Consider the following 22,224-nt stretch of genomic DNA (forward strand, 5'->3'; position numbering starts at 1 on the left):
AAGGTGGGTGACTGCTGTCCATGGGATGTGACCTCACAGCTGGTGAGGGCTGCGGAGTCCAAAGCAAGACGCGTGGATCCTGGTGTACCTCGTGTGGTCCATAAATTAAAAAATAATCATGAAGCTGCGAGCCACGGGGGGGGGCCCCCAGCCCCAGCCTGTGGCAGCGAAATCAATGAGCCTTGTTTGGTGGGTGCATGTCCCTCCCTGTTGTGCTGTGTGTTCGGAATCACTTCACATGCAATTCCAGGCCCTTTTTGGGATATGTGCCCCAGCAAGTTCAAATACTGCCAAGCTGATTGGCTGGGGTGAAGAGGGGAGGGGGGATTAATATATTTTTGAGTAAGAGTTTCCTGTTACCTGCAAACACTGGAAAAATAGCTAGAGGTTTTATTAAGGTTGGAAAATCCTCTTAGAAGGAACAATGGTTAGAGCTGTTTTCTCTAAAACCATTTGCCATCAACGACTGTCAATCATTTATACAGACATCCATTCATCCCACAAATATTTACTGAGCCCCTACTGTGTGGCAACTGCAAGGCTGCCTGCAAAACACATAGTGTCCAAGCCAAGCCTAGGTTTGGTACATTGGTTGCTACTTCTGATTCCAAGCAGAGTACTGTAACATAATAACCACCCTGGATCCGGAGAGAGCTGGGTTCAAATTCCCAAAGTCATTTAACTAGCTTGGTGACTCTGAGCGAATTATGTATCTGACATTTCTATATGCCTCGGTTTCTTGATCTGAAATGTTGGAGGCCTCGTGAAGTACTTAGCCTAGAGCTGGAAGGGGGAGCGACTATTATTATTTAGCGCAATCCACCCCGCACCCCCCCCCTTCCACACACACACCAGCATCTCTGCCGAGTACCAGTCCACGGGAGGCTGGCCAGGCCCTCTGCCTGGGCCGTGACCGTTGAGAGCGGGTCAGACTCGAGACAAGGCAGCGGAGAAGGGTGGGCTTTCTTGGCATGCGACTGCCCGCGCTTCCCCAGGGCCTCGGGATATAGTCTAAGAACTCACTCTGGAGGAGGAGAAGGAGCGTGAAGAGGCGCCTTCGATCTGAGACACCCCCTCCCGGAGAAATCGACCCCTCCCCCCTCCCCAGCCCAGCCGGGAGTGAAATCTTAGAAGCCGCCGCCGCTGGGTTTGAACCGAATGTCGGAGTCGGTGGAAGCCGGAGCTGGTCCGCCCGAAGGTCAGCGAGTTGTTTTGAGTTCTCATACCCGGAAGGGGATAGGGGGTGCAGGGAGGAGAGGACGCCAGGGCCCGAGAGACCCCGCGTCAGTGCAGAAATTGTTTGTGCTCCGGAACAGGCAGCTCAGCGGAAGCCGCGACGGGGGCGGGTCACGTGCGGCGGTGGCGGCGCAGCTGGCGAGGGAGCCGGGCTGGGACCGGGCGGGGGTGGCGCGGGGCGGCGGCTTTCGCCGCCCAGGGTGGAACCGGCGAAGTCCGGGCGGTGGGAGCGACCGGCGCCCCTAGCCTGGAGCTTGGGAGGCGTGCGAGTTAAGGAGGGGCTGGTGTGGGGGCCAGGGCGCTCGGAGCTCAGTGTGGTGCGGCACAGGCGGGACGAGGAATTGCTGTTGGGTGGGTGGGGGCGGGACGGAGGGTGGAGGACGAAGGGGCGGCCCCCCCCCCCGACAAGCAAGAATGACGACTGGAGGACCAACGCGGAGACGGCGGGAGTCTGAACCCCGAGAATGGAGGCGCCGCTCTTGTAATCGCCGGCCTTGTTTTCTTCTTGCATGCAAATCCCGGAACGACCGGAACCTCCGTCCCCGCCTGCGTTCCAGGGGCGCCCCCTTACGCGTGGGGGAGGGTGCGTCCCGCCGGGCGACTGCAGGCAGGGATCGGCCGAGGCCGGGGAGGGCCGCCGAGGTGGCGGTGCGGGCGGGAGCGGTGGTGCACACAACACATACACGACCCCCTTTCCAGGAAGAGCTGGCGAAGCCAGACGCGGGCGGTCTCTGGGGGATCCCCGTGGCCATGAGAGCCGTACTGGGGCCCCAGAACCGAAGAGGGCCTGTTGAGAAACCTTCGGCCCCCGCTTTGAAGACAAGAGAGGTTTCCTGGCCGGTGTTGGGGTGGGAGGTGGGGGGTGGTGTGTCATGGTTCCCCAAAGTGGCGCCCGACACTCAGGTCTGGAAGGGAAAGGACGCAAACTAAGCAATTCGCCGGAGCCCCAGAGGACGGCCAACTTTCGTGACTCCTCCAGAGCGGACCGAAATGCCCCGCCCCCCCCCCCCCCCCAAACACACACACTATCTCTCTTAGTCCACGAGGTTCAGATCCGAGGCCTGGAATAGCGGAGTAGTATGGTCAGGCCTCGGAAGGGAACCCCACCCACGTTCTTCTCCGGCGCCGCGCGGGGAGGGCGCGGAGTTGTCTCGCAAAGACCCCCCAACCCCCATTCAGGGCAGCTCTTCCGGAGACGACGGCGGGGGAGATGGCCTCGGAGCGGGGAGCCGTGCTAGTTCCCTTTTCCGCGATCGGGCGCGGTAGAGGGGCCCGGGCCACCAGTGTTGTTCGTGTCCCCAGCACAGCAGCTGTCGGCCCGTTGCGACCACACGCCTGCTCTGAGTCGCGGCGGCGGGAGCTGCACAGAGTCTGGGACAACTCGGGACGCCATTTGCATCCGCCCCCTCCCCTGCAGGTTGGAGGGGGCGAGGGTGTCGCCCGCCGCGGAAGCGTATTCCTGGCAGTGACACTGATTAGATGCTGTGCCGGGACGTGCACAGAATCGGGCTGGGCCTCCACCTTTCGTGTGCGCACACACTTTCTGTTGGAAAAGTTGCGGTTTTTCTCCCCACACCCTCACACACACACACACACACACACACACACACACACACACACACACCCGTCTCGCCGCACAGCTGCTGTCCCCAGGGCGAAATTAGGCAAGCACGTTTGCTGAGAGAGAGAGAGAGAGAGAGAGAGAGAGGGAGAGAGAGAGAGAGGGAGAGAGAGAGAGAGGATCTCGCTGGGCGCTGGGAAGCCACCGGGCCCGGGCCGCAAAAATCCAGCCCTGGCTTTGCGGCGAGCTGCCGAGTGCAGCGCTTACGCGCGCCCGGCCAGCCGAGGCCAGATTTCCATCTGCCCCCTTTTGCCTCCGCGTTAAGTTCGCCGGGGAAAACCCAACGATCCGTGCCGAGCGCCTCGGAGGAGACACCCCTCCCACCCCCAATCCTGACCGATGGAAAAAATGACAGTGTAGGTCAGAGCAGGCTGCCCGCGAGTACTAATGCGGCCGCCTCCATTCCCGGTGCTTAGGAAGAAAGGGCGCCTCGCCAGGAAACCGCCGAAGGAGGAGCCACGAGGGCCGCCTGTCTCTTTCCGGGCTAGAAAACGTGGATTTTCAGAGGTACCAAACAAATGTGGCCAGACAGCGGCTGGAACTTACCCCATCTACAAACAGGTTGACCATGTATATTTCGAGCAGCAGCACCTTTTTTTTTTTTAACCCCCCAACCAAGTACTCATTGAGTCAGTTATAAATACTATAAGAACTGGGTAATCGGTAGATGCGAATCTCGCTTTCTGCCTAGTATTAAACGTGTGTGCAGGAGCTGCCGGGCTGGGCACGACATATCTTGGCACGGCCGGAGTGTATCCTGAGAAGGCGTGGTGCCCTTTGCGCTCCAGGGCCTTTCAATAACAGGGCTTGAAAAGGAGATTTCTTTTCGCTGTAATGTCTGTTTGGAGGGTTGCGTCCTCCCGGCAAACTCCTGTCTGGGGTTGTTTGCACTTAGCAGGACACGGCCTTGGTTGGGCCCACGGTTTTCCCTTGGCTTTTTCTTTACCTGCCTACGTGCTGCTGGGTGAGGGGAGGGGGCGTCCGAGACGACGCGCTGCCGCCGCCCTCGGGTGCTAGCTTGCGCACCACGCGGCCTCGGAGGAAGAGAAATGTGAACTCTCCGGGTGGCGCTCGAGAACTGGAATTCTGACTTGACGCTGCGGGTTTGTTCCGGAGACTGGCCAGCAGCGCTTTGGAGGCCCGGGGAGGAGGGAGGGCGGGGAGGCGCGCGCGCGCGTATATGTGTGTGAAGAAAAAGCCCCGGAGGTGACCCTGAGGCCTCGGGAGCAAACCAGTAGGGGACAGTGTCTTTGTCTTTCCCGAGGCTGACAGCCGGGCACACAGAGTTCGGCTAAGGATCCACGGAGAGCGGACCTCCAGCGAGCGTCGGCAACCACGCAAGGGAAAGGCCATTTGCGTTGTCTTTGAGAAGGGAAATGCGGACCCACTTCATAAATTATGAGTGACCCGCGAGAAGCCAGGTGGGAAGTGAGTGGCCCCCGTGGCCTCCTCAGGCCCTTCTTGACCCCGACTCCTTCCCTTCGCATAGATACCCTATTTCAAAGGAAATGGGCAGCCTTTTGAAATTAGAAATCCGACAGATCATTAACATAAATAGTGTGTGCATTTGTGTGCCCCCCCTTCCACACACACACACACACACACAAACCCCAATGGCCCAGGGACTAGTCCTGCCATGCTCCAGCCCTGGGCCAGTGTTAAACTCTTGACTAAAGTACACCTCCAGGGGCAGACTTTTGCCTAGCTTGTCCAGGAACCCGGAGGTGGCCTTAAGCCATCAAAAGGGTGGCCTGGAAGTGCGCGCCCTCGAAACCAGTGCTGTATGACCAAAGTCACAGAGAGAGAACAGACAACGGTGCCCCGTCCCTGGCGGAAGCTGCCAACAAATCCACGTTAACCCAGTCCAAATGTGCAAGATTAAATATCACTTCCACCCCTCCCCCCACCCCTGGCCTTTAAGGGAAAGTCCAGTCCAGGAAGTTTGAAGCCAACTTACCTTCTTAGCTTTTCTGTGGGTCATAGTACCCTTTCCACCCTACCCAAGCTCCCTGGCTCCATAGAGACCTGGGGAACTGTAACCTGGATCTTTTTCTTGCCTTCCTCCCCCATCCAAGGCAAGGGAGTGCCAAATCATGCACTAAATCCGAGGCAGAGTTCTCAGGCTTTATGCAGATTAACTCACGTTTTATCTGCAAAACAACCCTCTGAGATGGAGACTGTCTTGGGCCTCGTTTTGCAGATGAGGAAACTGAGGTCCAGAACAGTTGAGCCACTAGCCCAACGCCACACAGCTACAGATAGAGCAGGATTTGCCTCTCCAGTGTTGTGTGGTGAAGGTGAGTTGTTAGGCCGATGTTTTGATTCGACTGACTTGAACCCGACCTTCCAAAGGAAAAAGATACGGGAAAGGGTAGGAAACGGAGGGCTCAGTATTCGACCCTTATTTTGCAAAGGAAAGTTCCAGAGCGTCGTACAGAGGCACGTTATTGTAGCTCCAGGGTGGCGAAGGATTCAAAGGGAGGCCATGTAAAGCCCGCTCGCCCCACCTCACCGCATAGCATCCGGCGGTCACGTCCGCCGGAGGTGACTGGGGGCTGGGGACAGCCGATTGCAGAGGAACTCCTTATCGGCGAATGTCAGTGGGCCCGGGCGCCGGAGCTAAACGACCGCCCGCGGGGGGCGACTGGGTCACGCAGGTCCCGGGTTCCTCCCGTGAAGCTGGCCGGACGCCTGGCGGCGACTCGCGGAGTTTAGGGCTCCCCTCAGCTGGAGCCGCCAGACCTGGGCGCTGAGCCTCCCGGCCGGGGGCCGGGGAGTTCAGCTGTTGGGCCCGGCTGGGACGCTGGTTCCAAATTGTTCACCCTCACCTTTGCCTCCCCGAAATACCCGCCCCCTTGCCCAAGCACGCGCGCGCGCACAAACAGACACACACACACACACACACACACACACACGCACAGGCTCCAGCCTCCCGGGCCTCCGCCTTTCCTTCCTCCTCTCCGCTCGGGTTTCGGAAGCCCGCGGCAGTTGTGTACTGCGCCGGGGCAGATCCGGGGTGGAGGGGCCGCGCTGCCTTCCTCCCCAGCCTCTGTGCGTACCCCTGGGGTACCCGGAAGTGGCGGCGACTGGCACGGACCTGTAGGCTTTGTGTTTGGCGACGGCCCGGAGTGGTCAGAGCAGAGAGCTGGGGAGTGGGCCTGCGAGCGGATTAGGGGTGGCGGTAAATCCCTTTTCCCGCGAGGGTGGGCTCAGCCTCTGGGTCACCGCAAGGAGTCTGCCCTGCATGTCCTGTATGGGCCGCAGCTTGACGCCCCAGTGTGCCTGGAGCGGGACTGGGGAGGGAAGAGTTCGTGATGGGAGGCAGCGCTGGACGTTCAATCTCCCTCCCCCCCACCCCTCCTCGTCCTCCAGGCCCTAGAGCCTTTGCTTGTAACTCGCGAAGACACGCTGATCGCGGCGGGGCACACGCCCTCGCCACCGCCCGGGCCCGTAGAGGGGAAGGCGGACCTGGCCGCTGGCCGCACTTGCCCGCGTGGGGAGAGACTCAGGGAGCCCGGGCAGGCCGCCGAGCCCAGGGAGGGAGCGCCGCAGTCCGCGCGCCTCAAGACAGAACACACGCCTTTCCCGGAACCTTGAAACCCAGGGGAGCCGCTGCCATCTTCGCGTGACGAGCAGCGAGACGCCGGTGATTAAGTGTTTCTTTCCGGCTCCCTCCCCGGCTTACGGCTCTCCTCCTTTCCACAGGGCTGGAAAAATAAAACGGGGGGGGGGGGTGGCGAACCACCCACAACTGCGCACTCCAGGCTCGTGCTGCTCTCCCAGGGAGAATCTACGCGGGGCGTCCACTGCAACACCCCCACCCCCACCCGCTCCACCACTCCTCGTCGAGAACAGAGGGCTGGTGGTCCGGGGCTACGTGCCCGGGTTTCCATCCACCTGGGACCCAATCCACCGAATCCATCCACCGCCCAAATGGAGAGAGGGCACACATCGCTGAGGCCACTCGACCCCCACCCCCTCCCCAATCTCCCATGCGGATTAAACCTAAACATAGGAATCCCACCACCACCACCCACACCTGGGACTAATCCTGCCGTCCCTCCTGGGATTAACTCGGCTCACAGGTCCATAAAACACTTCCGGCGCGACCAGAGGGGTCTGTCTGCAAAAACACTTTAAAGTTGTCCTCCCGAGCCTGGAGTCGGAATTGACCCGGGTGGGGGGAAGTGAGTAAACAGACGGTTGTAAGAGACTATCCGTGCGTTTTGCAGGCTGTGGAAGGAGTGGCCTGAGATGTGGGCTGTTGGGGCTGCCTCAGGGAAGAGGGGGGCCTGGGTACCAGCAGACAGACCCAAGAAAAGGGTGCAGCATTGACTAAATGACAGTGACCTGGAGGAGAGACTGAGGGTGAGTGGGGAGGAAAGGAGAAGGCTTTCAGCTGTTCTGGCTCCAGTTCAATGAGGAACTGAAACTTGTGGTGGGGGGAGGGGGAGGGGTTAGTTTCTCCATCTGTAAAATGGGAACACCCATCCTGCCCACCTCCCCTGGGTTTCTAAGGACCAAAAGAGACTGTGTTGCAGGCTTTGTAAACATGGCCTGACCTCTCCACTTCACTTGATCAAATGTTCCCTTTCCCTGACCCTAGAAAACCCAGTGATTTGCTGTTTAAAAAGAAGTCAATTCCTTTCTCAAATCCAGGCAGTAACGAATCCAAAAGCACCCTAATATTTTGAACCTCTTTTCGTTTGACATCACTTTCAATGAAGTTTCTGAAATAACTGGAGAATCTTTGGAATGTTCTCAGGAGAGTTCTTGTCAAGAATTGGGGGTTACAGGAAAGATAGAGGTTCTGTCCATTGGGACAACTTACATTTTAAGGAGAAGAAAACCGGATGAATACAAATCCAAAGTAGCTTCCCGGCTGTGTACTCTTTTATTAGTCTGGAGAGCTGAGAACAGTAGATAGCCCTACCCCATCACAACACCCCGGAAGTAGGCCCGACTCAGGCTTGGTCAGCTAAGTTTGAGGTGACGTTTGGGTCCGGGGTGGGGACAGTGTAGAAGGGCAATAATTTGCTTAAAATGAACATCAGAAGGAAGACCTAGGTCTGTCTTTGCTTCGTGAAGGCTCAGAGCTGCTAAAACCGTGTGTGGGAGGGGTGTCCCGTGACCTCCTTCCCTGCAGATGGATTCACGCAGCGTGACCGGGCCCAGGTGGCACCCAGGCGCGCGGGGGACCGAGGCCCAGGTTGTACATTTACCCTGCCTTGCAGATTGCGAGCCAGGGCCTCAGGCAGGACCGCCCACCGGCCTTGCTCTCCCCTCTCTGGCTCTGGGGCCTCCTGGCAGGGTCAACCCGCCTCCACCTACTGCCCCTCGTGCTGCGCCCTCCCAGCCCTGGCACCCAGCCGGCGTCCTCAGGCCTTCCCCGGCCCCGCAGTCCGGGTTCTTCTCCCTCGTGATTCATTTAGCTGCGTTGCAGAAAGCCTGTTTACCTCCGCATTCAGGGCGACACGATTTACGTAAAAAGCCCCAAGCCAGCGCCGACCAGTGGGGGGGGGGTTGTCCTATAGATTTGTTCTCCTCCTGTTTTTTTTTTTTTAATGGAAGGCTTGGTTGGAGAGGGAGTAGGGTGGCATGTTGCTGCTGTTTTTTAAAACCGTATTTGAAAGAGAAACAAAAGCCACACAAAAGCGGTTTAGGAGGCACCAAGGCCGTTTTTTACATATTAAAAGTGCAGCGAATACCAAGGGGCCCCCAGCAGTGATAAACTAAATGGTTGGCCGATTTCGACAATTAGCAGTTAATCTGTTATCTGCGATCTGCAAACAAGTTTTGAGGCTCGAAGGACAACCAAATTCCTGTTACAAGCTATAGCGTTGTTCTCGTTCTGTTGGGCACATCCGATGTCCTGCGTTTCTCCCACGTGCGAATCCAGCTCCCGCGAACCTGGGTCTCCCGGCCCGGAGGGCAGATTTAAACCACAGAAAATGCGCTCGGGCAACCTAAGAGCCTCCACCCACATCACCCCCTTGGACCCGAGCTTGGCTCTGGGTTCAGATCTCTCCAAATTGGTTTTCACTTCCTGATTTCGCGAACCTCCTCATTTTGCATGTAGAAGGCCTTCAATGAATGTAGAGTAAATGGCAGAAATTAAAGTGGGCTTCTTGGCCCGTAGGGCAGCCTGGCGCGAGTCCTCGCCCTCTGCACCCCATCGTGGTGCCGGAGACCCTCCCCCACCCCCGCGCCCCGCGGTCGGTCCGCAGCCTGCGCAGAGCTTCGCCCGGCGCGGGCCGGGGCGGACGGGCGGGGGAGGCCGAGAAGCACGAAACGCCTGGAGCCTGCACGATGATAAATATTGCGCAGACAGCCCATAAATAATTTGCATTATGTTCAGCTGACAACGCAGGGCGATTAATTTTAATAGCTACATATTTGCCTGGGCTGCTGCTTTCGTAGGCCCGGTAATGAAAGGCGAGAGGCCGCCCTGGCTCGGCACTCGCGGTCCCGGAAGGCAGCCGGGAGGTGCAGGAGGGCGGGACGCGGTGTCTCCTCCAGGCAGACCCCCGGGGAACCCCAGCCCCCGGGCCTAACTCTCGTCCTCCGTGCCGTGTAGGGGTGGGGTACGCGCACGCCGCCAGAACACACACACACACACACACACACACACCTCCCCAAGGCCTCGAGCAACAGGAGCCACCATAATGACACTGCACATTTGTCTGTGCGCGGAGAGCCACTTGTGCACGGGGAGACCCTCCCCACGGCGATGCGCCCCACCCGGACCGAGTCCAGAGCGAACTCCGGAGGCGCTTTCACGTTCCGGCTCGGGTGGCGGGGGAGGGGGACAGGATGCGGGCTTTCGTCGATGAGCCCCAGCTCGGCGAAGGCTTTTCCGCCCTCCCGGCAGAGGCAGAGGGCAGAACAAAGCCCCGCTACCCGCGCGTCCTCTCCGCGCGGGTCGGGTCTCGAGTCCTCCTCCCTGCCGCCGTCCCGCGCCCGGTGGGAGCACACTCCCCTCCCTTTCCCCTCAAATGCTTCCCGAGCTCCTCGATGGAAAGAACTGCACACATAAAGGACGGAAGAAAGGGTTTGGAGGAGCTCTCCAAAAGAGGGGGGCGGGGAGGGGAACGCAGCGAGGAAGAACCCGGCGCAGCGACCGCCGCGGTCCGGTGGTGGCCGGGTGCGCGCGTGTGCGTGTCTGTGTGTGCGTTCCGATGACAAAGCCCGGTCGCCGCCAGCAAGCTCCTGGTTTGCCAGAGCACTGATGGAGGAGGGGAGCCGGGTCTCGCGTAGGTAGCGGGGACTCGAAGATTCCCGAGAGAAAGAGTTCATTCATGAATCCGAGGAGGCCTCCCAGCCCGGCCAGGTGAAACCTCCTGAAGCCAACACCTGTATATTTCCCTTTTTGGAATCGGGCGAGCGCATCGATCATTACCATATTTTAATTGCCTTTCGCAAAAGTCATCTCTAATTATGGGTTGCGAGGATGGTTGGCCAGGGGGTCTGTAGCCCTTTATTTTGTGTGTGTGTGTCGCCTCTGAGACAATGCGCTCAGCTCTTCTTGAAATGCCAATCCGAGGGTGTCCGTGCGCGCCCGCGAGGAGATCACGAAGTGCTGGCTCCACGCAGCCCCGGCTGCGTGCACTATAAAAGCCGAGCAGGCGGCGGAGGGCCGCGCAGACCCACGGGTTTTCTTTTTAGAAACGGCGGTGCTAAGAGACTTGACAATAATAACACGCAGCAGGATTAAATCAGGGCGGGAATAAGAAAATGCGTTTTCTTTTTAGAGCCACGGACTGTGTTTAACCCATCCGATTCCCCAAGAGCTTTTGTGCCCACGTGGGAGTCCGCGCGGGGACAGGTGAGGGGCTCAGAGGGTCTACTTGATGATGTTCCGAGGCAGCCACGTTTTTTTTTTTAATATCACTCTCTTCCCTTAATTCAGCGTCGTTGTCAGGGTGACTATAGGATGTCTGTTTGAGGATGGGGGTGGGAAGGATGCTCTGTTAGTTGAAAAGGAGAAAGAAAACATCGAACTTTTTAACTTTTAAAAATCTGAATTTCCTTAGTTTTTGTCACTTTCAGAAACCCTGGTGACAACAGCCTCTTTTAACTTTGGAGGGCAAAGAGCAGTTGGGCAGGTTGTTGGAAGGTCAGGGTTCTCGGGAGGGTGTTTTGAAGATGGAATGGGGTGAAATCTTGGAAGAGCCCTTGGTCCAAGGGGTGCACAGCAACAACACAGGACTGGACTTCCTAGAAGGGCCTGGCATTTCTTAGCCCCGATGTGGTTTCTGGGAGTATGAGCCTGACAGAGCCAGGGACTGAGGTCAGGAGCCCCTGAGAGTTGGATTTTTTATACCGTCTTTGGCTTCCTGCCTGCCCACCCTGCCCCCACCTGGCCTCCTGGCCTCCTGGCCTCCCCAGCAGCCAGCTCTGCCTGGAGGAAGGCAGAGCCAGATGACTGGTCCAACCCCCAAGAGACCTCCTGGCTTTCTCCTCCCCTGTAATCATAACCAGATGCACTTAAGCGCCTTTCATCAGAGGAAGCCCAAAGCCCTTTAATAGGCTTCAATAAAAGCCTTGCCAGGGCCTACCAGCCTGCTCAGTTTCGGGGCCCCTGCACCCATTTCCCAGCTAAGTAAGCCTGGGGCTGCCCTCAGGAGCTCTAGATCATTCCTCCTTGGGGCCCCTGAGGCCAAGAAAGCCTACCCAACTTTGGCAGCCTTTCCAGACAGGTAGAGTGGCAGAATCCCCACAGGTATTGGGGGGGGGGGGCAGGAGCAGACACCGTTGATAAGAAAGAAGAAACAGATATGGGAGGAAAGCAAGCAGCTAGTGCCTAAGGAAAGACAAGGAGAGCCACACCAATTTTATCTTCTTGGTGGGAAGAAACCAGAGGGGCTAAGAAAGTAGAGATGGGATTGAAGGGCAATGATAATAAAGATGTTCTGGAAGGCTCCCACAGCACATGGACCATCCGGCATTTAGGACCCTTGTTCCACTGTGAGTACAGTCTGTCTCCCCCACTTGACTATGACCTCCGGATATAGAGACTGGCACAAAATAAGTGATCCAAATGTTTGGGAGGCTACAGGTTTAGTGCAAAGGTTGTGAACACTGGAGCCAGACACACCTAGGCTTCAGATGGGAGCTCTGCCCTCAGTGGTTCTGTAAAGACTCTGAACCTCAGTTTCCTTATCTGTAAAATGGGTATGAGAATGCCTGTGTCACAATTACACAGAAGTAATTGCCTGTAAAGTACCAGGAAGATAATAATGAGCTTTTAGTAAATATTGTGCTCCTGCTGTTAAAGGAGCAAAGGAAGAAAGGTTTGGGCTGATGTTGTTTAAAGTATAGGAAGGAAGATTCTTGGAAGGTCCTTCCTAGGCAGGGTCTCACTGGCCTGGGATTTTCACTGGAAGAGAGAAGTGCTTCTAAAATATGTATTCAGATAGCCCTGTGAATTGGAACTGCAGACCCCCACTGTCCAGAGGGCAAGCAGCCCCACAGCTGGGAGCTCAAGGAGCTGTGCCAGCCTTTGAACTCAGGCTGTTGGGCTTTCTTGCTGTAGGGGTGAGTTGGGGCTGAGCCCTGGGACTGTGCTGATGACTAGGCTGCCTTCGATAATCCCAGTTGGCCCTGGTTTTCTGTGCTCAGGGGGAGAAATGTCCCTTCAGGCTTCACCTCTGCAAAGGTCTCATGGCTCTATTTTATCTTTGGCAAGTCCATCCCCAGGCATTTGGCTGGGACGGGAAGGGGGATTGCCTGCTTTTCTTTGCAGCTCCTCCCATTGTGCCCTGCTGAGAAGCTCCCCATCACTTCACACACACACACACACACAGACACACACACAATTTGGCCCAATTTTCTCCCCATTGCAGGTGGCTTTACTTGTTATTTTCTCTTGCTCCTTAGCTGCCCTGCTTGTTGTGTGTGTGTTGGGGGGGGGGGCAGGACATCCCCTCCCCAGGTTTCCCTGAACCCAGGACACCTGAAAGGCAGCCTGTTAGCGACCAGAAGGAGTAAAGGGGGAGGGGGAGACGGATTCTGTGGGTCTAGCAAATGTAACTTAGTATTGTGGATGACAAATCGTGTGTCTAGAGTATGAATGGGGTAGTGGGGTCAGGGAATGAAAAGGTGCTAGATTTGTAGGAGAATTGGGAAGAAAATGAAAGTAAGCTGACCCTCTTTCTTCCATATTCCATCCCGCCTCATCCCTGAGATGAGAACCTTCAAGGAGAGGCAAGAAAAATATGGGGAGAGGAGAGGAGTAACGGGAAAGCAAAGCTAGCCTGGTGGAAAATGCTTGGTCCCTCTCCTTTCCTGTCTGGGAAACTGGCTCCCTTGTGCATCCAGTGCAGGTCAGGAGGGGACAACAAATGGGATTGTTTCAATCAGATCCCTTAAGGAATATGTGAGATCAGATTTGAGTAGGAGACAGGTCACTGTCCCATGAGGATTTTGTAAAGGACAAGACATTGTTATCAATGGTAGAGGATTTAGGGTCATGATAAAAAATTTCCTGCTGTCCCAACCCCCCACGCCCCAACTTTTGTTTTTCAATCCAGCTCACCTTCTTCCATGGATTTAGCAACATGTTATAAAACTGATCTCCTCCTCTACTTGCTATTGTGAAAATAAGGTTTATAGCGTGCCAGCTGCCAGGGTGCTCAAAAGCAACTCAATTATGCTCCTGGATTCTGTGGGGTGGAATTTGGTGGAAAGACTCAAAGGCTGGGACCTGAAATCCTCTTGGAGGCATTTTTACCCTTGTGTCCGGTGTTTGATGCTGGCGGTTGGCTGTGGCCCATCTACTAACAGGGCTCCCTCCATGTCACTTGGGCCTCCTCACAGCATGGAAGCTAAGGGTAGTAAGACTTCTTATGGGGTGGCAGCTCAGGGCTCCAAAAACAAGTCACATGGTCACTCTGCTGTATTTTTCTGGTTACAAATGAGTCACGAGCCCACCCACTTTTAAGAGGAAGGGATCTAGACCCTACTTCTTCTTGGGAGGAATGTTGAAGAACTTGTAGCTCTTAAAAACAACAACAAGGAGAAAAGAAAAGAAAGCCATCCCAGGCACTCCTGAGAGCTGAGCTTAATCAGCAAAGGCTAAAAAACAGAATAGTGTATGTTATAATAGGAGCTTGTACCCTCAAGAGGCCTTATAGATTTATAGGGGCGTGGGGTGGGCCAGAGAAATGAAATTAGGCCACGGTAAAAGACGTAGAGCGAGAAAGCCAATATGGATTATGGGGAAAATAGAAAATATCGAAAGGACAGCGTTCGCTGCGAGCTTGGCACAGGTGGGAAGTACTGAGGAAGAATGGGATGGTGGGATCTGATGATTTTAGGCCCTTCGGCACTGAAAGAAAAAGCAGGGTAGAGATGGGACTCCAGCGACCTGTGACTGCCTTTTGCCTGCCATCTTGGGGGTGATCTGTGATAATTCTTCTTTGCTCCGAGCATGGTTGTCGCTCTTCTCTTACAAATCACCCCCCTCCCCCAATATATAAATTACTTGGTAAGAAGCTGAGAATGTAGCCGATGCATTTCCTAAAGCTAAGGGTGAGAAAAATACTAAATTAATCAGAAATGACTCTAATACTCATGTCAGCTCCTCACCCCCCCCACCAGGTGTGCTGTTCAATATCCAGCATGGACACTGTTGCGACCGAAAGGGGCTGGGTACATCTCTAGGGCCCCAGGTTCCCATTATCCTTGTCTCTAACCCCTGAATGGAGAGTTTGACTTCTAATTTCATGCTAGGGGTTTCACAGGCAACATAATTGTATTTGCGTCTGCCTTTGATCTGCTATTTGATCTGCTATTTCATTGTGGCCCGACCAGGAGACAGAGATAGGGACGTGTGGAAAAACACGATTTTGTTTTGCTTTGGAATTGGCAGTTATTATTTTCGCTGGCTCCCTTAACGTGACACACCTTCCCTAAATCTGAAATCTAATCATTTTCCCATTTTTGCAAATCCAAAAGGCATGTGCATGTGCACCCTCTGGCCTGCTTTCCTTTTCCCTCATGAAGATTTAATTTTCAGTAAGGCTTGGGGGCACGATGCTCATGTTTTAGATCTCAATGAAAATTGAAGTCCTAGAGTTAGTATGGGACTCCTGGGTGAACTCTGATACTCCCTGCCCCTCTCCTGACCTTGCCCTGACTTGCCGGGATGCATCTGGTTCTCCCCAGCCGTCCTCCAGGTGATTCAGGACTGCGAAACCAAGTACTTCTATGCCCGAAACCAAAGGAAATCCACATTCAGCAGGAAACTTGGGTGGGTCAGGACTGACCACCTTTCAGGGTAGCCCCTGAAATAAGGTGCCTCTCAGACAGGGCTCATGTCAGGTAGCGCCATTTGTATCCTGCTCGAAGATTCCCAGTCAAGACAAGGGAGTGGGGGCTGGATTTCAGGCCTCCAGACACTTAATTTCCTAGTGTACCACCAATTCTAGGAGGCTTGAGACAACAGAAATGCATTGTCTCACAGTTCTAGAGGCTGGAAGTCTGAAAGCAAGATATTGGAAGGACCATACTTCATCTGAAGTCTGTAGAGAAGAGACTCTCTTCTGTGCCTTTCTCTTGGCTTCTGGCAGTGTTAGGCAAATTCTTGGTGTTCAGTCTCGGCCTCCACTGTCACACAACCCTCTTCTTTCTCTGTGTCTGTCTTTGTCTCCTTTAACCTTCTTATGAGGATGCCAGCCATACTGAATTAAGGGCCCACCCTATCCAGTATGATCTGACTCCCTTTGCAATGACCCTATTTCCCAATAAGGTCATATTTACAGGTCCCAGAGGTTAGGATTTCAACACTTATATATTTGGGGGTGGGGGTGGGGGACAGCACAGTTCAACCCATAACAGGCACCTTTCTCTAATTCTCACAAAGTAACCAAATAGGCTAGTGGCAGCCGGGTTCTCAGAGCAGAGGAGAAACCGATTCTCTCTCTGATGGAGAAGAAAGGAGATGGTGACAGCCAGAGTAGGATGGAGGTCAAAAGGGCATCTTGGGAGCCCAGCAGGCCAGCCTAAGGGGGCAGGCTACGCCAGTGTTGTCTCAGCAAGCACGTTGAAGCAGTAGGCCCATTTATTTGCTGTCTGATCTTTCATGGCTCATCTGCAGGGTCCAGTGTTCGGAAGTTACTGGGTGCCTCCTTGTCTCTATCCAGAGAGAAAAAAAAAAATAAAGCCAGGGTGTCACACTACCTGTGGATCTATTTGGTTCACAAAGTGGGATTTTTTCGGGGGGGGGGGTGGAATGGCGGGGGAGAGTGATGTTTTGTTCAGTTCTGAATATGAAGCCTTTAAGATTTGTTGATTAGCAGCAGGCCTTTATGTACATGGTGTAGGCATTTGAGTTTGACTTTAAGATACTAACAGGTGGTGCAAGAAAGTTTGACACCCTAACCAGCTATGTGTGAACTAAAATTCATACTGATGTGCAATGGATGAGGAGGATTTACATTTAAAAGTGGAGGATAGGGAGAAAGCAATTCCTAAGCAAAATCAAAGCAATTCCAAATCAGAGGCCAAAGAGGGACTAGGCTGGTAGCTTTGGGAACCTTCTCCAACCCCATAAAGCTGGTATGGCTTACTCCCTGCTCATTTCTAAACTGGGCAGTATTGGTATTGGGAGCTCCATTAAGACTTTGAAAGGTATTTTCACAATAAAGCCATAACTGGCCTCTACGAAGGGCATATTTTAGATGGCTTACTCTTCCCTTCCAACCAAGCATTTATGGGCCCAGAGCCCTAATTACATTCTCCCCCCTCCCTGTTTTTTTCCACACTTCGGGTAATTTGAGTTGGGTATATAGAAGGAAAATAGTTTCAAAGAATATTAGTTACACCGTTGCAACTGTTTGTGAGTTCTTGGAGTTTTATTCATCTCAGTATTTGTGTGTTTTTAAAAAAATACTAATAATTTGTATTTTTTTTCACAAAGGAATACACTCACCCATAGTTTATGAAGCCAAAAGGTATGTAAAGACTTAATACAGAAAAGCATTCCCCTGTGGGTAAAGCCCTCCTTGTTTGGCCTGTTTCTTCTGGTGTATACTGTATCATCATATTTCCAAATAATATGTAGCTGTGGTCTTTTGTATCACATTCCCCTCCTCTGTCCCAGGTATAGAGCTGTATCACAGTTTCTTATTAAATTCATGTCCAGTGTTTACTTTGTTACTACATATAGATTGTTCATTGCTGAGGCAAATGAGCTTCAGTGATTGCATTTCCTTTCTTGTACCATTTTTTTTCCCCTGGAGTTAATAATTGCCTCATTTTTTTATTTGCTTAATTTTCCTTGACCTATGACTAATTTTCCCACACTTTGCAACCTCTGTACAATACATCTGGGGACGGTTTTCTGTATGTTCAATCTTGGAAACCATCTGCAAATAGGCTGATCGTGTGTGTGTGTGTGTGCGTTTGAATCCCTGTTTTCTTTAATTCTGAAAACTTTTAGAAGAGTTTTAATTTTCCATTTAGTTTTGTTTTCTAAAACTTTTCCTTTTATGAATTGTGGTGGGAGTTTCACTGCTTCCAAACCAGGTATTGGGTTTTGATGGAACATTCAATCTCCTACCACCCAGCTAATGTCAGGAGTTGAGAAATGAATCCAGAGTTTCTGATTCCTGGTATTTTGCTTAGTTTAAATAAACGTTCACCGTTTTTTCCCTAAACATTAACCTTTTCGAAGTGTCGACTGTTATTCTCTAGAACTTTGGAACCATCTAGTGTCAGTATATTTTTATCATCTCTCCCAGAACCGCTGCTACATTTTTAAAAATAAAGGTGATTTAAAAAATAATTATTTGGCCCTTTCCCAGGTCACTTACCTCAGCATTCACACCCTTCATTTACGTTCATTTCACTTTGCTTTTTGTTTGTGTTTAGTTCATTGCAAGTCTGCCTTCCTGCCTGTGATTGTAAATTACTCGAGGGCCAGAGCTGTTTTTTTTTTAAAATCCACCTTGGTATTTTGGGACGCGCCTAGGATCTAACAGAGTGTCTTGCCCTTAGCAAGCTCTCTATAAACGTGTGTTAAATTCAAAAAGAGGGGAAAGAGAGTTCGAGTCTCCTGCAATAAAGGTCCCTTAAACGAAGGGAAATTTCAAATCTTCCTGTTCAAGAGCGACTTAGAAGAAACCCCTTGCACGGTGGGGAACTACGCTGCAGGCCTCACCCTCGGGGGAGCTGCCTCCAAAGGTGGCAAGTGGGGCGTTCGGGACAGCAGCCTAAAGTTTCGGGGTGAGCGGGACCGGGAGCTGAGTGCGGGAGAGGCGATAACATGTCGACCGTTGCAGGAGTTGGGGAACCGGAGGTCGTTTCTCGGGTTTAGAATCCGCTCCGGCGTCCATGGAGCGGCGACTCCAGGCCGCGTTTTAACAAGAGGAGGCCGCCCCCGGCCAGGGGTCAGCCGTGGCCCGCAGCGCGGTGGGGTCGGGTGGGGTGGGGGTGGGGATGGGGGCCCCGCGCGCCCCCGGGAGCCCGGGAACGCCCGCGCGGCCGCCAGGGCCCGGCCTGCGGCTCCGCGAGTCCACCGCCGGGGGCAGCGCCGCCCGCGCCGCCCGGACCAAGATGGCGGCGCGCAGCCGCGCGGTCCCGCCCGCGCCTTGGGGAGACCTACCGCTGTCCCCCCGCGAGCCAGTGTACGGGGCTGCGTCCCTGCAAGAGGAAGTCTGACCCCCCCCCCCAGGGCCCCGGGGACCCCGAGGGCCCAGTCCTGCTACTTCCCTAGACAGCCTCCCCACCCAGCGCCCTACCTGCCCGGGCCTTAAAGGGGTATTTTTAATCTATCACTCAGTTCCGGGAGACTCCTGTTACCGGGAGGTAGTAGCCCCAGGCTGGGATAAAGCCTATGGGAAGGATGACTGCCGGGCTAGGCTTGATGGACAGAGCAGCAGCGGGTCACCCTGGGTGCAGGCCTAAGGCCACGCCGTTTTGGAACCCCTTTGGTGCACAATGCCTCAATACCAGTGACCGCTGGGCTTCATGCCCTGTTAGGACAGTGGGCCCAGAGCTCTTGGAAATCAAGAATGTCCAGGAAAATGTGTAACATCTAGTTGTGACTTCGATCACACTGTCAAGCAATGGCTACAGAATGCGGCCCCTCACATTTTCTCTGAAATGGGTATGCAGACAGTGTAGTCTGCCTTCCTCTTAGGACACGAGGGAACCTGAGGTCCAAGTGACCAAAAATGGCAGTGATACATGCAGTGCATTCTGAGTGGTCTGCCGGCAGTTCAGGTTGGGAGGTCAGAAAGGCACCCCCACCCCCACCCTCAGGAACAGCTGATGCAGGTAGAATCAGTCACAATGGTCAGAGCAAAGAAGTACCCGAAAAAGGTTCCCCATTGCACACACACACAAACAAAGCTGTACCCTGACACCTCCCACTGCTTCAAGGTTCCATTCGAAGTTTGCATGTGGCTTATCGGCTCTGCGTGAGAGGCTGAAATGTGAACTTTTGGCTTTTGTTTTGGTGAAAGAAAGTCGTTCTGCATAACACTTGCACCGGCTTGTTATTCTCATGGAGAATGCTTCCTTCACCGACCCCAGCAGCAGCCCCACCAGCTTTCCTTCTTTCAGCAGCCCCTCTTTTAATTACCTCTCTCTTGCCCCAGTTTAGGCAGCCCCCCGGCGCTTTGTTCAAGTACAGCAATAAACCCAAGGCTGGGCCTAATCCTCCTTGGACCTGACCTTTCCCGGAGCGGGCCTGGAGACTGGCGGCGTGCCTGCCCACCCCCCAACCCCCCCCCCCCCCGCCCCCTTCCAACTGATCAGAGCCAGGGACGCTATATGGGGTGTGTGTGTTCTTCCCCCTGCACACTTGTTGGTACTTTTTCAGACAGAATGCTTTACGGACAAATAAATCATATACAAGAAAAAGTCCAAAGCGGCCCTTTGGAGTCAGATTTCTAGGAGCTGGGGTCACCCCACCACCGAGCCCACCGTCTTAATTTCCCAACCACAGCCAATGCCAAGGGGTTACCATTGAGCTTGGGCCCACCAAATTCACGTAGCGCTAGCTCAGATGCCCCGGGTGCTGCAGCCTCACTCACCCCCAGCCCTGCCCAGCCCCGACACCTCTCTCGTGGCAGGCGCAGTGACCATAAACTGCACGACAGGCGGCCGGCCGAGCTGGTTGGGTTACGACTCCCTGGAGACAGCCGCCTCGAGCAGCAGGCCCCATCTGGAGCACAGCTGAACGAGTTAAGCTGTGGTGGGGACTGGTGAGCAGAGAACTGGGCGGGAGCCCTGTTCAGCCTCGGCCACAGGCTCCCCCAGCGACAGGGGAAGGAGATGGACCTGAGTCACCCCTCCCGAAAGGCTGCGTGGGGGAGCCAGAAAGACGCCCAAGAGGGGTTGGGGGGCGGCCTCAGAGCTGGGCCCAGAGAGACTCTGAGCCGAGGCCTTGGAGCCAGAGAGGGAATGTGCCCCGAGAGGTGGGGGCGCTTCTGCAACGAACAAGTAGCAAGGAGCCTCGGCCCCCAACCCTCCGGCTCCTGCCGCCGAGATAGAAGGCGAAGTAGGCGCGGCTCTCCGCGCAGCCCCAGGTACGCTAAGGTGACTCGCCATCACCCGCGCAGCCTGCTCTGTCCTTCCGCCCCGAGGCGCAGGTCGGAACCCGGACCGCGCGGGTTACAGCCCCGGGCCCGTTCGGCCCAGCCCCTCCCGACCCCGCTAGGCCTCACAAAGGCCGCGTGCGGCCGGGGCCGACGAGGAACGGTCGCGACTCTCAGATCTTTAATTACGCCCAGAGCCCCTACCCTTCCCCCCACTCCGTCGCTTCCAGCCCTTTAATCAATTTCACGATATTAAATATTAATTTCCCGCCAGCCAGGCTTTCTCGGAGGGGGAGGGGGCTAGCCGGGCAGCTCCGAGGAAGGGGTGTCTTGGTAGGGCCGCGGAGGACAGGCGGGCTTCTAAGTGACCTGCTCCCGGAACCACCAGGTTTGCGCGCAGTGGCTGGGGAACTTGGAGAGTTGTGAGCGCCGGGGTGTAGGTCTCCGGGAGGGGCGGCGAGGTGTGCCAAAGAGTCCTGGCGTGCTGGGCGGCCGCCTCCTGCTCCGCACCACCGCCCCCCCAGCCCCCAACCCGGAGTCTGCCTCACGCGGGCCCGCGGCGCGCCGCGATGATGGATCGCGCCTGGCGGGGGTGATTTGGTGTTGATCGCACATTATCACTGGCAGGTTGGACTGGTTGCTGATGGACGACTTCTAGCGGCGGCGGCGGCAGCGTCTTCCGACACCGCGCAGGGACTCGCTCGTTCTACCAGGGACTCTCTTTTTCTTCCCAACTACCCCCCTCCCCACCCCAGTTTCCAGCGCCGGGAGATTCTGAGAGTCCGGGATGGGGGAGTTCCCCACACCCATGGTCGCCCGTCCCCGCCCAGAGCCTGGTGTGGGCCGCGGGCCGGGCAAGGAGGGGAGCCAGGGCGCCTCTCCCACTTCCTCCCATTCCTCCTTCCCTTGCCGCCTGCTTCTCCCCGCACCACCACCCGCCTTTCTGCTTCCCCATCGAAACCTGGAGGGCCTGGGTCACTCGGCGGGTGGTTTCCCCGCCGCGGGGCCCAGGCCGCGGGGGGGGGGGGGGTGGCGGGTTCCCCCGCCCGGAGGCTCCCGCCCTTCTCCGGGGGTTCGCTGCAGCCGCGGCGCTGCCGTGCGCCCCTCCTCGCCTCTTTTTCTAAAGTGCCTGCAGATACAAAAGCGGTTTCGTAATGCCTTCCGTCTGCGAGAGCCGGAGGACCTTGGCTGACCTTTCGGAAACTGATTGCAACTGCCTGTTAACAGCCCGTACTGACCGCACCGAGCGGAGCAGAGGACAATCATTTAAGTGACAGACGGCGAGGTGGCCCCGGCTCAGTCGAGCGGCCTGGTTAAGCCCGCCCGGCCCCTCCCTCCCTCCAGTCCCCATGGGCTCCCCCCGCCCCCAGTCCCGGGCGCAGTGCGGTCCCTGGCGGGCGCTCCGGGAGGGCGCGTTGCGCGCGTGTATATGTGTACGTGTGTGCGCGCGCACGCGCGAGCGCGCGCCTGTGCGATCACCGGCCGGCGGGTTAACCCTTCGCCGAGCTGCCGGCCCCTTTGAGGCCCGGTGCTGCCGGCTTAATCTGCCATCTGCAAAAGAGGAATAAAAGGGCCGCCTCCGCCGACTTTCCCTAATGGGTAAACTGTCCCCTCTCAGCGTGACCGCTTCTGAGTCTCTGCTGCTGCGCTAGGAAAGATCCCCCGACCTCGGCTCTTCTGGCATGACCCTGGAGCCTCTCCTGGCACCCCACTCCCCACCCCTCAACACACAGACACAGGAAACAGCACCGAGACTGCGCGAGGGGTCCGGTGGCACCGAGAGACTAGCGGCGGAGCGGACGTGGGTGTTGCTGGTGTTTT

At 55.6% G+C, this 22,224-nt stretch overlaps 1 protein-coding gene across 1 annotated transcript in view; it reads left to right on the forward strand.

Moving 5' to 3' along the window:
• Positions 1-1,105: 1,105 nt before the first annotated feature.
• BCOR (BCL6 corepressor) overlaps positions 1,106-22,224 on the forward strand; it is a 112,616-nt gene continuing 91,497 nt past the window's right edge. Inside the window, exon 1 of the mRNA XM_077145833.1 lies at positions 1,106-1,198. The gene's annotated coding sequence lies outside the window, so the exon portion shown is untranslated. The remainder of the gene's footprint in view (positions 1,199-22,224) is intronic.

The sequence above is a fragment of the Tamandua tetradactyla genome, chromosome X, assembly GCF_023851605.1.
Source record: "Tamandua tetradactyla isolate mTamTet1 chromosome X, mTamTet1.pri, whole genome shotgun sequence".
NCBI lineage: Eukaryota > Metazoa > Chordata > Mammalia > Pilosa > Myrmecophagidae > Tamandua > Tamandua tetradactyla.